An 18,553-nucleotide genomic window follows, 5' to 3' on the forward strand; every position below is an offset into this window, starting at 1 on the left:
AAGACTGACAGTCACTTCTGATATGCATTAGGATGACCTTTTCATTCATGTAAGTGATATGACATCAAGTTTTCCAAACGAGTCTTTTAAGTTTTTAGAGTGATCTTCCCAGCCGGGTCCCATTTTTTATATGGGGCACCTTTCGGATGAGCCGTTTCCATCTATTTTCTATCCTGCGCTTCTGCCTCATCAATTCCCTTCTCATGTGCTTCTCCCCTCACAGTCCTTCCATCTCTTTCTTGTCTCTCTTCTTCTTCTTCCTTGAACCTCCATCCCCATAGTATAGTCTCCCAGCGTGATCCTCATCTCTCCTCAACGGTTCCATACCATCTCAGCCTCCCCTCCTGCACTTTCTTTGATACTTCCACCACCTTAGTCGACCCCTCTATGTAGTCATTTCTGATCCTATCCTCTCTTGTCTCCCCAGACATCCACCTAAGCATTCTCATTTCTGCCACATCCATCTTCTTCTCCTCTGTCTTTCTCATGCTTGCTGTTTCCACACCATACAGCAAGTATTTAGAGCGATGTTGTTCAACAAATGCGTCAAATTGTTAACTATATAACCGGTTCAGTCTCTACCAATTTCCATCTGCCTTTAAAACCCAATTGCTTTCCGTCTGGTATTAATGGCATGCCTGTTTGACAAGATTTTATGAAATACAAACAGATTCATCGAAGCGAAAATCATTAAGTTGGGTTGAAGGAAACGAAAGTTAGCCAGTAACGAAGCAAACAAAACTGCAAAGTAGTAATTAGTGCATTCCACCTATCGTTTTCTTTGCTTCTCTTAACAATTCAGCGATGGATTTACATGTATTTCCAATAACACTTAGTTTTTGGACAGCTATGACATCTGCATAAAGAAAACCAAGTTTACTTTAAGCTTTTTTTATTGACAAAATCTTATTAGAGTCTACGAAGAACATATAACAAATTCCACCATAATCTATACATAATGGAAATTCATACGGGAAATGTTTGAATGCATACTACGAAATTTATACATGCTATATGCATTCCTAGTTACAGAATTTCAGTGGCTGATATTTTAAATCTCACTTGAGATTAAAAAAAATAAAACAGTTGCTGCGATAGTCTAAAAAAAAAAAATGCGGAATCGAAGCGGAAATGCGCGTGTCCGAAGATTCCATATAGTTTTTATTTACTCAGTTGCTGATATGTTTGTGAAAATACAATACTATAATGAAAGGTGCGTAGTATGTTGTTGTCTCTCTGAGCTCTGAATATCCTGTCTATGGCTGGAAGATGATACTGGGAAAAATGAAAAATAACAAGTGATGAATAAGTTGCGACGACTGTTTCTGTAAATATAGATGACTAGCTAATTTTGGAAATTGGTCTTTATTACACTTAGCCTCAAAGTTTCGTTTTTCGTACTCGACCTAAGACGTATTCGGAAAGAGGGACTAAACAAAATATATGTACGTATATACTATATATATAAAGAAATTCATAAACCCTTTAACAATAGAAAGCGCACCTGAACGAAGTGTTTCGTACACTTCGTTCAGAATGCAATATCACTCAGCTTGGTAATATCTATAGTACTTAGGAAAAGAAATGGAACGAAGAAATTGAACATGGAAAAAAAGAGATATGAACTTAAGCTATAAACAACGTGAGTTGATAATGTCAGAATTCTAGCTTCAGCGTCGTAAAATCATTGACATTGATAAAATGGAATCAAATCTTATATACAGAAACAAATGACTTTCCTCTGAGACAGACATATCTGTGAGTAAGAAGTGCTCTATTGTCTAATCATCAGCAAAGCCATGCAATGACCTTTGCACAATTACGTATATTGGTTAAGCCTATTACAAAAAATGTGTATATCAAGCGATATGTATATATGAGCAAAAGCCACTCATCCGTTAGTACATTGTGTTCCAAAGTTCGATGTATATCACTTTCAAAGCATCAAACTAGTTCAAATAAAACAAAGAAACATTCTGAAAATTCACCATCTGTCACTATTTATGAAGAAAGTTTTCCAAGCGTGAGCAACTTGTAGGCACTCGTAAGTATCTCTTGATAAGTAGATCGAGAAGTACAGTTTCGACAAGAAAATTAATTCCTTCTTCCACAGAACAAAATCGTTCAGAAGCCAAAAGATCTTTGATTTGCTGAACTTGAGCATTCCATGGCTAAACAAGGAGGTAAGAATTACAGCAAAAACAAGTTTCATCAAAAATAAAATAAAAATATTATTCGCAATGATCCTCTCGCCTGAGCGTTTCTTTTCTTTCTGCATTTCATCATGCAATGGCAGAAAAGAACGTATTACAATAAATAAAAAAAGACGCTGGAAAGCACCGAGAGATCACTGCTCGTTTCCTAAGTGGTCCGGTTGAAGACCATGACAACAAAGAAAATCTCAGTTCTTAGAAACTCTCGTAACTGCAAAAACACATTGGTTTTTTTTACATCTTTGGTTCACACAACTTTGGTTTTATAAGGCACCTAACCTTTGTCTTTCATCAATATCGTTTCCCCTCGGCTTGCAAGAAATCTCCTAACGTGCACAAACACTGAAAACTCACTAGAAGAGTTATAGCACTTCCAAAAAAATATATTTATAAATACAAATTTCCAGCTTGTGAGAAGAATGTCAGAATGCGACGCAGGCACCAGTAAACTAGTGTGCTTATGATTGCAAAAGCTTATATTCACACTGATGCAATATCTGTGTTCATTCTTCCCTACTAAGAGGAATTTTTAAGGCAACCGCATTTCTTTCTACATTTAGCACAATTTTCTGTCTTCATTATTTACACCATGAACGGTCAGCCGGGAGATCAAATCACTGTTAACGGAAAATGGGAAACTTTCCAGCAACCAAGACGTGGAAAATATGACTTAGACACCAAGAGCCTCTCGACGGAAGACCTCTTAAATATGCGTGCCCTTGGACGCCATGCCTGTAGTCGCCCTGGGTGGGACCATTATGTACTGGTTGTTTCATATTAGCACTACCTCGCAGGTTGTTCCTGGTCGTTAACCTATTCATGTCCATAACCGGCAGAGTTGTTGTTAACATTATTGAGGTTGTTGTTGAGGTTTTGAGCTCCGGCAGCGTAGAGAGGAACCGCCCCCGCCCGCTAAAGTGAGCCTCCGTTGCTTCCTGGAAGGGTCCGCTGACGGGGGACCTTGGCTGGCCAGGCCACCGGAAGAGCCGTAAAGATTCTGGGTGCTTCGAGAATTCGAAGGGACTCTTAGGTACGGGTTTGCCGTAGGCGGCTGCCGAGTACCTGGGTCGACGTTAGTGAACTGGGGAGCAGCTCCAGAGTAGAGGGAATTGCGGTGTAGCTGAGTGGCGGCGGTGGATTGTAGTCCTGGAATAGTCTGTGTATTGTACGTATCCTCCGTGTTGTTGTTGACTCCCTCCTGGAAAATAATTTTCATTTAATTCTTCGAAGATGAAAGAGATGTTGCAAGAAAGAGTTGCTGAAACTTTTATACTTCTAAAGAGGCTCAAGTAATTAATTTTATTATATTCTCTACAGTGGAGGAAATAAATCCACAGTTATGCATCGTATAAATATATTAGAAATAACATTTATAGATTTATTTCTTAATATATTTTTGCCATGGATCTGTTTCTCCATTTCAGAAATCATGCTACTATGAGTCCTTTTTATTCTGTAGAGAGTACTTACAGTATGCAACCAAAAGCAAGCCTTGTAGATGACGTTTAAAAAAGGCAAATCTCAAAAGACCAAATAATGCATTGTACTACTGACTGGTCTGAAGAATTGAAAAGCGATTCCTTTCATGAAGATGACTCGCTATTAGACGAGACATTTGAAGATTAACAGAGCTGAAAAAATATAGTCGAAAAGGATGAAATATATCACATTTACCTAACTCAAAATCATTTAACGTCACAAACCTTTGGCGGGAAAGTGGGTCATACGAACTCCCCTGCGGAGTATCTGAGGTGGTCATGGCGCCTGGCGTTAGAGGTGGCGGTGTCGGTAGTCTCCCACTCGTCAATGAGAACTGTAGTCATCATCCTCTGAGGGCGAATATCTGATCCGGTAGCTGTCCGGGTTTCCACTTTGAGAACCGAGTCGTGGGTCGAAGATCTGTCGCTCGATCGCATACTGTGTTTTCTCTATGCCGAGTCTGAAAGACGGAGTGGTATGGTGATTCAATTGAGCCTATGCATATAAAGTATCATATTTGCAAGCCTCCAAGCCGACACTCAGTGAAGTTTCATTTGATGTTATTGCGAACTGTTTTAAATCAACATAGCCGCTCTTTCTTATTGTCGTCCTTAAATACAACCTGAACAAAATGGATTGCTGCCATTGCTACTTACGTAGCTTGAGAACCAAATGGAACGCATGTCAGAGTCATAATAAAAAAGAAGTTGTATCGTTTAATTCGCTGTAAATCCAACTGACCTTTGTATGAAGGAAATTAATTTGTAATAAACTTATTTTGCATGCATGTAACTCATATGCTATCCAAGGAAGGTACGGATTATGCAGGGCGGATTATAAAGCAATCGCTTTGGATGATTTCAATAAGTAATCACTTAGGATCCTGCCAAGCAAAAGAAATTGTGAAAAATCCGAAGAGTTTGCTGTCAACTCAGAAAGTTGTAAAAAAAAAAAATGAAGGGGGTACGAAAAAGAGGGGTTAAGGGCCCCTTAGAAACGGCCCTTGAATTTCGGATTTTGACTAAAACCTTCCTTGGGGGGAGGGGAGTCTATGGTTAAAATTTGGTAGCCCTATCTTACATAGTCTAGGTGTGCATAACGAACAAACAGACAGAAATTGTCCTTTTTTTTTATATACGTATATAGACTATACAAATGAATATTAACCTAGATAGACATCTTACGTATATATGGTGGGTGGAAAATGTTAAAAGCCTTATGAGTGATGAAAATTTTATATTTTCCAAATCTGTGTAGGTAACTTAATGTTACCTAATGTTAAAAAAATTATTCTTTTATTATATTTTTATAGCGTTACCATTCATTTACCTCTTAAATCATCGCCACTTAAATACCACATACTCAACTTTCTAAACAGCTGCAATCACCCTTTTCTCGAGTTTTGCCCCAGAGTTATTTTGAATGCTTTTCCCTGTCCCTTGCTTTCTTCACTGTCAGTCCGACCTCTTCCTCTTGTCTCGTCTTACCTTTGTATCCTCCTTTCCTTTCTTCTTGAAGAGGACAATGACCACGACGACTACAATGAGGAAAATAATGCCTCCAATGATGGCAACAAGGGTCGTCACCAGGGGTAAACTCTCTGTGGAAAATAAAAGAATTTTGGTTAATGAAAGAATTATATAATATATATATATATATATATATATATATATTATAGATATATATATATATATATATATATATATATATATATATATATATATATATATCTATATATATATCATACGTACTTCTGTTTCTACGACTCAACGTCACTCGGTTAATTATTTTATGCAGGCATATTATCATGCTACTATAGTGACCTATTATTCACAGATTTCTGTCTCTTAACAGTATACGCTGTTGTATTAAGAGTAGTTTTATAGCCGCAGTAGAAAATAGCCTGCATGTATAATAATCATATGTGACAGTACACAAGCAATTTGCATGCTATGCAAATCAGTTAATTACCATAGTGCAGTTTTCTTTTATATTTATAACAAAGTTAATTGTTAGAAGTTTTCGTGCATTTAGTAATGCTAAATACAATCAGAATTTTCAGCCTATCTTGCACCATTCAGAAAGAATGTTTACTTTTTAAATATTCTTGTAGTTACTGCAGGTTTTTTAAAGAAGCTTTTTTTGTTTTTTTGTTTTTTTTTTATTCCGCTGACAAAGATGAATAAAGTAAGTAACAAGAATTATGATAAAAAGATTGAGATAGAAACAATAAAATTCCTAAATTAAGTAAAAACTAAACGTATTTTACTGCGAAAAAAGCATACACTACTAATATACATAAGAGCTCTACTACTACGGTAATATCAATACTCAAATTAGAATTAATTACACACTGAACCTCTAATGCAATTCTTATTGCCATCTCCTTGTCCAGATGGCAAACTGTGTAATGCAATACAAGGAGGAAAGGAAGTGGAGTTTAGAGAGAGTATACAGTTGTTAGACATTACAAGACAGTTGTCAAGAATCATCAGATGAAACGCTAGTTTTTTTTAGAGGAAGTTCACACAATACACTGAAATATTAAAGAATAAGACGCTCACCTTACAATTATTTTCTGCTCTAGGTACCTTTGTTACATTAGTCAAAGATCTGTATGCTGAGGTCTACGTAAGAAAGTGTACGTGAGTTGTTAAACTTGTTAGTAACAGAATAAATTCAAAGATGACCGTGAAAAGCCTTCTTTGCAAAATTCCCTAAGACCAAAGCTATAATTACAAAATTTACTCAGATCAAAAACAGACTACTTTAGAATATCATAGTCAAAGAGCAATGAAAAATTCGCTTTGTATATCACACAGTAAGGCGAAAAGTAAAGGCGATACTACATTAATTCCTATCAAATATTACAAAGCATTCGTATTTTACTTGGAGACACAAGAAGAATTGGCATTACTCAGTTTTTTAAATTGCCTATCATTTTACAAATCTTAAGCAAAAGAGTTGATACTATGCACTCAAAGCTTTTGTGTACAGAAACCTAACCAAAGCAAGAGGTTGATAAAAGAAATTGGGAAATCTGTCAGCTCGTCAGTAAGAAATTTCATTGTACTTCGACCTAAGAGCAACTCTGATAAGGCACAGAAAAAAAATTCAGTAACTCTGAAACTCAATGAAATAGCAAAGAAACTGAAACTAAGTTTTCTTTTTAATGTATTGACCAATGCATCTGGTCCATTATATTGGACAGTAAGGATATTAGGTTTAGTTAATATTGTCTAAAAAGGTTTCGAGGAAACAAACAAAAAAAAATGTCATTTTCGTGAAACAATCAGCAAATGAAACTTCACAGCATATACACGCTCATTTCTGTTATCATTTTTCCCTGCAATTTCGTGCAGTAATACAGCTGAATCCATCATACATCATTAAAACAATGTTTGTTACGTACGCTGTCGTTTCAGCATGATCTCGTGAGTGTGGGACCCATAGCCATTTTTGGCTGTGCAGTTATAGAGGCCGAAGTCTTCTGGCATGGCTTCCTGGATGATCAGGATGCTTTTGATGCCGGCCTTCGTGTTTTCTTGAAGGACGTTATATCGTGACTGATCTGGAAAAAAAAAAAACTGATGGTTAGATAGACGTCAGACGTGGACATGTTCTAGCTATTAGTAGAATAGACCAATCGTACAAATACTATACAACATCAGTATTTTCACGACTTTTCTTTCGCGTGTGCGTGTGTGTTTTTAAGATAATTCCTAATGGACTGTATTTTAAACTACATCAGAAATACAGTGTGTCATCTTTTCATAAAAGTGTTTATTATTTATAGAAATCAAATTTTTATTCTCGATATAGATTTGAGTAAAATTATGATTCATTATTGTGTACATTTTTATAAATTGTATATAGCTTAATTATTAGTTATGATGAGTAATTGTGAACGTTAATCTCTTATTCATAAATCGTATTTTGGTCATGAATGAAAAAAGCCATAACAGACAACCTCTATCACGAAAGTCCCAGGAAAGAATTGCGAGTTTATCGCCTTTCATAAAACTATAATAAACTTTTACATGAAAACGTTCAACGATCTCATGAACTCCTTTCCCGCGCGACTATTATCAAACGTAATAACATACGTTTTCCCCTAACGTTTCGCGCGCTTTTGTAATCGTCTTCCGCGCAACTATTGGCGAACATTTTTCTCTTAGCGTTTCACTTACTTGGATCGATCGTGTATCTTTCCCTCTTCCAAACGACTGCAGCCGGCCTTGGCATGGACTGTATGTCGCACTCCACGCTGACCGTGTCTCCTTCGAGTCCGAACTGCTCCTCCACTGGGTCACTACAGGAGGGCCTCTCATGAACACATCCATGGTCCTCTTCTCCTGAAGAATGAGGATGAGTTTTTATTCTGTCCATTCTATAAAGAAGTTCAGTCTATTCTCAAGGTCAATGAAAGTTTAAATTTTATTCAGTTGCTAAACATTGTTAGACAAAATTAATATTTCAGTGACGCTGACGGAGTCATAGCTGTCCTAAACGGTATTAGTGTGAATATAATTTTTATATCACATTTTGTAAATATCTCAAGAATTAAAGAAATATAAAGATATCAGGTAGTGGTTATAATTGTGGTGATTTCTACGCAACGGCCACAAATAAAAAGAAATTAGTATGAGATCTTATTTATTTTTCTCATTCCTAAACACTGATAGATCTTGGCCTCTCAAAGTTAGGTACTGATAGAAATATCAAGCATCCAAACCAAATACAGTTGAACATAAGGTTTCCAAATAACAGGGAAACTCTTTGAGGCACTTTCTCGTTTTGAGTGTTGTTTACCAGGACCTCTAATGCTACTCAACACTTTTTAAAACAGAAATCTAAACTTCCTGTGTACGCACACAAGTCTTTAACATCGTAAAAAACAGCGTGGAAACCTTTTCATTCTTTATCTTACCACTACCAACATGCTGGAATCAGCGTTGCTGATAAGATTCCAGACAATCTGCCAATGACTAGCTGGTGCCTGCTGTAAAAGAAGTTTGTAAACAGCAGCCCTGCAAAAATAATTATGGGGTACATTTTTCCAAAAGGGTATTTAGGGATGAGATGACCACATACCTCCGGAAACCCTGTCACGGTTGCACGACATTCGTAGGTGCCCACAGTCTCAGGTGTCACTGTAATTGTGGAGGTGGCACCCACTTTGATCACCTGAGAAAAAAATAATATTTCACGAGAGGAACTTAGATCTACTACATCTATTATTACTGTTGTTGATAAAAAGCGACGAACAATTACGTTGCAGTCGGTAATAGATGAAAAAGACCCGTTAAGTTAAATTTATTTTTGTTTCAATTTTCTTTCTGTTATACATACGTTGTTTTCCAACATGAACTATTCTCACTTTTGCTGTTCTTAGCTTACAATCAATACTGATGTCATCTACTGTGTCCTTGTGATATCAAAAGGACACTGAAGATAAGAGCAGGAGTTATCTCAAGCTAAAAACAGTACTTTGTATATATCTCACGGGTCTTTTTTTATTTTTTTTTTAATATTTGTCTTCATTTTTCGCAGACTAACAATTTTCCGGAACAAGCCGCTATAAACTTTTAATCTGTTATTGTTGTTAGTGGTGGTAGTACCGGTAATATTTTACTATGATTAATAATTTTACATAAACCAAACAAATTAACAGATAATATGTATCCATATTGGTCTATACGTGAACAAGTTTTAGTAGCATGATTTACCGTATTGCGGTCTTTATAATACTGCAGTAGCAAACAAAACCATTAGAAAAAAAATACTAATAATTGACAATATGGCCAGCGAATCTAGACATAAAATGGGAAAGATTTAAAAAGAAAATGTAAGACCGGAAGCAAATCTCTCAAGGGATCCACTGAGAAACTTGATAGCTACAGAAAAGACAGAGGTTACATACGTATCTGATACATCTGTATCATTTTCATCATCAGATTATTACCATAATTATACCAGATGATACAGCTGTTAAAAAGCTATACATTTCTACATGATAAATGTTCTATAATTAGCTGAATAGCTTTTGCTTAGTATTTATTTTAAACAAAATTCGTAATGGGTAAATCTATATCGACAGGTCATGTTAATAGGACCTCGTTTCATGACCTTGAAATGTGTGACCGAAAGAGCAACTCTACTGACCTTGTTTTGGTTGTTGTGTAGCCAGACGATCTGGGCTGGAGGATTTCCCTCAACGTCGCAGGAAAGGGTCACCTTACTGGTCTTCGTCTGCGTCCACATCCACTGGTTCCTTGTTGAACCTCGGCGAATCTGGAAAGAGGAATGGGAATGTCTCACTTTATTCCCGGTGCATCTATTGCTCGTACTTCGTTGTTTGTTTGTTTGTTGTTGTTGTTTTCTTTTTTGATAAACTGAATGTGGAGTTTTTGATTAGTGGTTTCTTTAAGAACGGCATAGAATTAAAACTCTCTCTCTCTCTCTCTCTCTCTCTCTCTCTCTCTCTCTCTCTCTCTCTCTCTCCCTCCAGCCTCGTGGCGCAGTGCCTCACAAATGATTGAATAATAATAAACACCAATTCTAAGCTCTGAAATCACTTATGAACCAGTCTCTCTCTCCTCTCTCTCTCTCTCTCTCTCTCTCTCTCTCTCTCTCTCCTTATACTATTTGTTCTGAAATCCCGAAAGAAACACATCATTCCCAATCGTCTCCAACCAAAACCCATCAAGCAACTTACATTCAACGCTGATGTGTGCTCAGCTTTGGTCGATCCGATGGAATTGGCAACGATGCAGGCGACCTTGGCCTTGTTGCTGTCTCTTTGGATCTTGTGGATGATGTACTCTGTCTTGTGGTCGCCGACGACCCTATGTCGTTGACCTCCCACCTGTACCTGAGGGCAGGCGGATTGCCCTCCGCCTGGCATGTGAATCGTACCTGGGTCAAGGGAAGCAGGTCGTTTTGGTTAAATGGGTGTGTGAGATATGGGTTGTTGGTTGTCGTAAGGTGTTTCGTTCTGCCTTGTAAAAAATTATTTTATTAATGGTTTAACATTAATAATAATAATAATAATAATAATAATAATAATAATAATAATAATAATAATAATAATAATAATAATAATAACTCTGTATTAACGATTTTGTAGCGGAGATCACCATCTACAATCCCGTTGTAGTCTCCGGTTTATATTGAAATATATCCAGAATAAAATATATATATTTCATATATATATTTTATTTTATTCTGGTATTTTGACATTCAAATTACCAGATTAATAATAATAATAATAATAATAATAATAATAATAATAATAATAATAATAATAATAATAATAATAATAATAATAATAATAATAATAATAATAATAATGTTCAAAGAACGATAGACGGAAATAACATCTCTCCCATATGTAGGAAGTGCAATACAAAAAATGAAACCATAAACCACATAGCAAGCGAGCGAATGCCCGGCACTTGCACAGAACCCCAGTACAAAAAGAGGCATGATTCAGTGGCAAAAGCCCTTCACTGGAGCTTGTGCAAGAAACATCAGCTACATTGCAGTCATAAGTGGTACGAGAGCCAACCTGAGGGAGTGATAGAAAACGATCTAGGTAATGATCCTCTGGGACTATGGTATCAGAAACAGATAGGGTGATACGTGCAAATAGACCAGACGTGACGTTGATTGACAAAGTCAAGAAGAAAGTATCACTTACTGATGTCGCAATAACCATGGGACACCAGAGTTGAAGAGAAAGAAACGGAAAAAAAATGATGTCTCAAGATCTGAAAATAGAAATAAGAAGGATATGGGATATGCCAGGGGAAATCGTACCCATAATCATAGGAGCACTAGGCACGATCCCAAGATCCCTGAAAAGGAATCTAGAAAAAACTAGAGGCTAAAGTAGCTCCAGGACTCATGCAGAAGACTGTGATCCTAGAAACGGCACACTTAGTAAGAAAAGTGATGGACTCCTAAGGAGGCAGGATGCAACCCGGAACCCCACACTGTAAACATACCACCAGCTCGAATTGGAGGACTGTGATAGAGCAAAAAAAAAAAAAAAAATAAAATAAAATAATAATAATAATAATAATAATAATAATAATAATAATAATAATAATAATAATAATAATAATAATAATAATAATAATAATAATAACTAATATGAAGAGGAGTTTATATGTTTCCGTTAAGTGTCTTTGTATTAATCTTCTTTACTTCACAGTCTCAAATTTACAGTTAGTTTTATTTAATATCATGTTATGTCTACGGGCATCAAGAAAATCATTCCCCTGTCTTAGTAACACTAATCTTCAAGCTAAAAAAAAATCCCTCTAGGGACGCAGCTGGACATATAAAATCAAATGTGTGATTTTTATTTTTAAAATTTCATGTTTCCACTACGGGGACCAAGACAATTGTCCAAGGGTAGAATATGTGTTAATCTGCTCCCCTGCATCTTGGTAACATTAATCTTCAAGATGGAACCCCCTCCCCCACCCTCAACAGCAAAGCTGAACGTATAAAATGTCCGATTAACATGACTCACATCATCATTCTCTTTGATCTTGGCCGAGTCGACCTGGATCTTCACCTCGGGCGGGTACTTGACTGTCATGATGAGGCTTCTGCTGAATGGGTTCCTTCAGCGCCGGAATGCAACACCTGGCAGGTGATGTTGGCCTCGTGATGCACCCGGGAGGGGACGATGTCAAGGCGGCTCCTGACGGCCACCAGAAGGCAGTGATCCTGGGTTGTTTCTCTTTGGTGGTGTTTAACGCTCTTCTTTCTTGGCGAAGCTCTCCTCGCCGTTGAGGAACCATTTGATCTGTAGAATGGAAGAGCCTTGGGTTATCGGAATGTATTGAGGAATGCTGGAGATTATGTTGGGGAACCATTTGATCTGTGGGATGGCAGAGCCTGGAATGTATTGCGGAATGCTGGTGATTATGTTGGAGAACCATTTAATCTATAGAATGAAAGACCCTTGGGTTATCGGAATGTATTGAGGAATGCTGAAGATAATGTTGAACCATTTGATCTGTGGGATGGCAGAGCCTTTGGTTCTCGGAATGTATTGCGGAATGCTGGTGATTACGTTGGAGAACCATTTGTTTAATCTATAGAATGAAAGAGCCTTGAGTTATCGGAATGTATTGAGGAATGCTGGAGATTATGTTGGAGAACCATTTGCTCTGTGGGGTGGAAGAACTTTGGGTAATCGGAATGCATTGAGGAATGCTGGAGATAATGTTGAGGAACCATTTAATTTTTAGAATGGAAGAGCCTTTGGTTATCGGAATGTATTGAGGAATGCTGGAGATGATATTGGGGAACTAATTAATCTGTAGAATGAAAGAGTTATCGGAATGCATTGAAGAATGGTGTAGATAATGTTGGGAAACCATTTAATCTGTAGAATGAAAGAGTCTTTGGTTATCGGAATGTATTTAGGAATGCTGGAGATAATGTTCGGAAACTATTTGATCTGTAGGGAAATTATAATAATGTTAATTTCTGATTTAGAATCACTCGTTATTTTATTGTTTAAGTTAGTCATTAGAATACCAGATAAGGGGAAAATTAATGGTAGGTGTGATAGTAGTTGAAATATTGAAAGGAGATCCTTGTAAAGGTTTATTTGACCAGGAATAACGTTCAGATGTTTCATACATAATATGATATGCAGGGTGTGACAGAACCCAAAATGTTGAAAGGAAAATGTTTAGATGTTGCACATATAATTAATATGTGTGATTCCCGATTATGTTGTATTTTACGATCGTACTGTGTTGAAATTGATTGCTCCTTCATAAAAAGAACATAATTTGAAGTTGCTGCTAAAAAAAAGAAAAAAAAACTCGTGAATATAATTGCTTTTGCATCATTCTTCTGAAACTTAAAGAAAACAGAAACATTGCAACATTAAATAATGTTGCTTATGACCGTAACCAACCTGAAATCCATAACTGATGTAATTCCGTTTAATTTATAGACCGAACAGTAGCCGCTCATATATTTGCACTGATATTTTTAGTGATCTGTGAAATCATGTGCTTTGTCTTTATTTCAGAAGCTTTTGTTTGATAGAAATGCTTCTTAATGCACGCAGCAGGCTGCTCTATGAGCGAGAGTTCATACTCAAGTATAGCCAGCTAAAACTATAGAAGTATAATGCTCAATAACCCTGACAGTTTCAAGTAGCTGTGTTTTGTCAGTAGATGGAATAATCCTTCAGTAACTTATTTCCCATTTCCGAATATTTATGAATTAATCTTAAACTTTGTTCTTTAAAATTATTTAACTTATTTATATGCAAAGAATTTTGCATTATTGTCTTCTGAACATAAGTTTAGTTTACTTCCAATGTAAAAGTTGTATTAAGAGCATGATAAAAATAAACTATTACATTCACCGCCAGGAATGACTACGAGACAAAAAGAAGGTAAAACCGATAAGATTAATCGATGACAAAGAACGAAAGAGAAAAGATATCTAAAAATAAAGCAAACGGAGAGAGAAAAGCAAAGAAAGAAATTCGGGCCGCTGTTAAGATCAAAGCTTGTGTTTTTACTGCCACCGCACAGGCTTCGGAAAAGAGGCTTGTTTGGGGGGAAGGGGGCGGGCGCACGGGTCCCCTAGACCCGTATTACCTTGAACACGGTTGACAGCATTAAAAGTATATTAAAAGTAGAGGGAAAGAGGACTTAAATTCTTGCGAGAGAAGGAGAGAAGAGATATACCTGTACCGCCTCACATACCTCGGATGCCGGGGTGCTCATTCCCGCCTCGCAGGTGATACGCACGGGAGAGCCCGCTGTAGCCAACATTGGAGATGCTTTATCCAAATGGACCTGCAATGAAAGGGAGGTACAGATTAGTTCTCGTTTTGCTGTAATTAACAGTGGATGCAGGTTTGTTTTTTTGATGTTCACCTACTCACTAACAGGATCTAAGGATTAGGTATTGGTGACTTGAAGTTAAAAGGATGATCTGATTAGTCCTTTTTTTAAATGTAGTTAACAGGATTTTCAGGTTAGTTCTTGGTTTACCTATAATTAACAGGGTTTTCTGATTAGTTCTTGGTTACTCGCAGATAACAAGAGTTTCAGATTGGGTTCTTGGCAGACTGTAATTATCAGGGTTTTCAGGTTAGTTCTTGATTACTTGTAATTAACAGGACTTTCAGGTCACTTCTTGGTTACCTGTAATTAACAGGGCTTTCAAGTAACTTCTTGGATACCTGTAATTAACGGGACTTTCAAGTTACCTCTTGGTTACCTGTAAAAAAATTGTTTACAGGACTTTCAAATTACTTCTTGGTTACCTGTAATTAACAAGATTTTTAGGTTAGTTCTGTTTTTTTTTTTTTTTTTTTTTTTTTTTTTTTTTTTTTTTTTGTAATTAAAAGGGTTTCCAGATGTGTTAATTTTTACCTGTAATAAACAGGATTATCGTATTATTATTTGCTAACCTGCCCCTTATCTTGTATTCTAATTTTAGCTTCCTGTGCGTTTCTGGGCTATGTTTATATTAGACATTTCTTGAAATAGCTTCAAACAGGATCCCAATAGCGTATATATTGTGACTTACGTTCTAGTTATCAGTGGTAAAGTCATCAAAGTACAGACTGGGAAACTGCTGCACGCTTTTCATCACAATACCATTATATAATTTTCTTATAACAAATTAATTCTACCATGAACTGAAAATGTCAGCCAATTATTAGCTTTGTTTTCATTTTTTTCATTAGTAGTGAATAAGTTATTTAAACACAAACACAATACCGCCGTTTCCAGTCAGTAACTAAGAATAACCAATTGTGATCCCGTCTTTCAGCATTCGATATCAACATGGACGTGACAGCTATACGTGTTTTTATCCAACAGTTTCTTAAAAAAAAAAAAAACAAAAAAAAAAAAAAAAAAAAAAAAAAAAAAAACCTTTAATTCTCAAAGACTTGTAGAAGTAGACGAATTCTATACTTAGATATCACAAATAAATACAAACATTAAAGTCACAGGAAGGATTTCATCGCAATGCTTAAGGATTTTCATCAACCGGTAGACTGAATAAAACAAATTGTTAAGAGCATGGAACAGAAGCATTTGAAACCCACGACATTAGAAAAGACTAACATCCAAATGTTTAAGTCATCCCTATAAAATAACTCGGTAAAGAACGTTTTCATTGATTTATTCAACGTTTTCTATGATTCCTTCATACCTGATCTTCAGAGTCCGTCGGCGGAAAATGGACAGTGACTTTAGCTGTCGTCGATTTGAGGTGTTTCTCACCAGCTGCCCCTCCCACTTGGCACTGGTACTGGGCATCATCCTCTATCAAGACTGGCTGGATGTGTAGGTTGAAGATACCTGCGAAGTAATGGGTACATATTGGCACTACTCAATTATATTTCAGTTTCAACAAAAATCTATTAAATCCTATATCAGAAGGTTGTTCGTGGTTAGTATCTATGAACAGAATTAAAAAGATTTTACGTTAAATTTTTTGGAATAAAGAACAATAAAAAAAGCTACGATACAAAATGTCTAAAAAAAAAAAAAGATGAAGAGAAATGCTCGGACTTTTTATGGCATTGTTCATTTTTATTTTGGTGTTTCTTAGATATCATTACCTATTTAACTACATTTCACTGACACATAAAATAACAAGAATACATCATACGAACTTGAACCATTTTCTACTTAATTATTTATTTATTGCAAAATTACATATTTTTGGCTGTATGATAACTTTTCTTTAAGAAAATCTTGTATTAAAGACTATTGCTACTTCTACACACTTTCCTTCTGGCTAAATACTATTGTAGTTATAAAGGGGAGAGAGTCCATACGGTGTAAAATACCAAATCATAATAAAAAAAAAATATGATTATTCCAGCTTTAATTTTGTGCATGGTGAAATACAAAGCTATTTCTTAAACAATTCAGAGCCGAAGGGGTCACTGTAATCTCCCTGGACTTGTTTTCTTCTTTAAGCCTTTATCTCGCTTACAGTCAGATTTAAGTGGCACTAGTTCCAGCACTTTTTGTATCATTATCAAAAGTTCCAGCGAAGTTTCATACACCTGGTCTATAAAAATATATATAAAAAAATAGCAAGGCCAAAAGTTAATAATTGGATTTTTTTTTTTATAATTTTTCGTTAAAAGGTTTAGTTTATGTTGCGTGTAGCAGTTTTTCTAAACCAATTACACGATTAAGCCAATTTTCGCTATTCTTTCATGTAAGAATGGCATCATGGGGCATATAGAATCTTGAGGAACATTTAACATAAGAGACAAACTCAAGAAGTTTATCAAAGCTGGAATCATCAAGAACGTACAAAAAAGGAAGAAATTATGTATGCAAGACAAATACGATAAGCTTATGCGCATATCACCCCTCACCTTCGTCTTCGTTGACAACCATGGTGTATCTGCTGAAACCGTGAAGTTCTTCATCTGTCCCTAGACCGAAACCATCTTTGGTCCACTGCACCGTCCCTTTGCGATCTGCAACCCGACAGGGGAGAGTGATTGCTTCGCCATGCTTCACCGTCACGTCTTCCGGTTCTTGCACGAACCTCTGTTCGCCGCGAGCGACGTGAAACAACATGCAAAAGCATCCCAGTGAAAAGAAGACTTTCCATCGGGAGGTTGTTGCTGCTGCAGGGTGAATCAAGCTCATTTTCATGAAAGAAAACGGTGACAGCAACTCCAATCGAAGAAAATGGTCGGAAGTTCTTTCTTCAAGGGGTAACATCAGGAATTCGTTGACGATTTCATCTCGGTTAGCGTCGAGCTAGCCGAGTACCGAGAAATCTGCAGAATAAAGATGAAACAGTCATCAGCAATGACAAATAAGACAGACTAAAAGTTGTATAGAAAAGCTATGCATAGATGTATCCTTTATTGATATTTTTTCTGACTGAGCAATATCGAAAAAAGGTGTAATGATGCAGTACAGGTGAGACTATTTTGAGAAATTTACCGTCTTTTCTCTATGTTTTTGCGTTCATCCTTGAGGGGCTGCTACTAAAGCTATAAATTGGTGATATACGAGATGACCTCATTATTTCTTCGAATGTTTTTTTCTTTTGAGTTAACATATTTATAAAATATTAAGTGCTTTTGTTTTCTGTTTAGAAGGACGATATGTATGTAAACTCATAAAAAATATTTATATGAAAAACTAGAATCGTATTTGCTTTAGTGTCAAACCGTAAAAATAGTAGAAAAATGTCGATAGTCTACATGATGTAACTATGTGTTTGCCTCTCTATGTTTTCCATTTAATTTAAAGATTTTTTGTTTTTTATTTATTTATTTCTATAATGGTGTCATTTAGATAAATGGAAACAAATACCTGAATTATCTCTACAACTAAATATTCTAGTATACCGTTAAGCAAAATGATAATATTAGTGATGATTGATGAATTGAGAACAATAATGTATATAGTATTAGTGACAAATTTTATATATATAGTATATATATATATATATATATATATATATATATATATATATATATTGCAAAGAAATCAATACGCAAATGAACTCGATAAAGTTTACAAGACTAATGATTACTTGCAGAAGCTTATGGTCGAATAATAATAATAATAATAATAATAATAATAACTCCTCCGTGGAGGAGTGGGTTAGGTCGTCAATAGACTTAAGTTCAAGTTAAGCAACATTGGGGCTGGTCAGTAGTTGGATGGGTGACCGCTCTCCTCGGCGTTGATTCCTTGGGAAAGGATCTTTACCATAATTTCCTCAGTCTACTCAGCTGTAAATGAGTACCTATCCCGTGATGGGGTAGGGTCCCAGCTATGGGTTAAATAGCAAAACTCAGCAATGAT

The 18,553-nt window shown here is 36.1% G+C and overlaps 1 pseudogene; it reads right to left on the reverse strand.

Annotated features, from left to right (window-relative positions):
* Positions 1 to 3,063: 3,063 nt before the first annotated feature.
* LOC135216316 (irregular chiasm C-roughest protein-like) lies at positions 3,064 to 17,506 on the reverse strand (annotated as a pseudogene).
* Positions 17,507 to 18,553: the final 1,047 nt, after the last annotated feature.

The sequence above is a fragment of the Macrobrachium nipponense genome, chromosome 6 (genome assembly GCF_015104395.2).
Source record: "Macrobrachium nipponense isolate FS-2020 chromosome 6, ASM1510439v2, whole genome shotgun sequence".
Classification (NCBI taxonomy): domain Eukaryota; kingdom Metazoa; phylum Arthropoda; class Malacostraca; order Decapoda; family Palaemonidae; genus Macrobrachium; species Macrobrachium nipponense.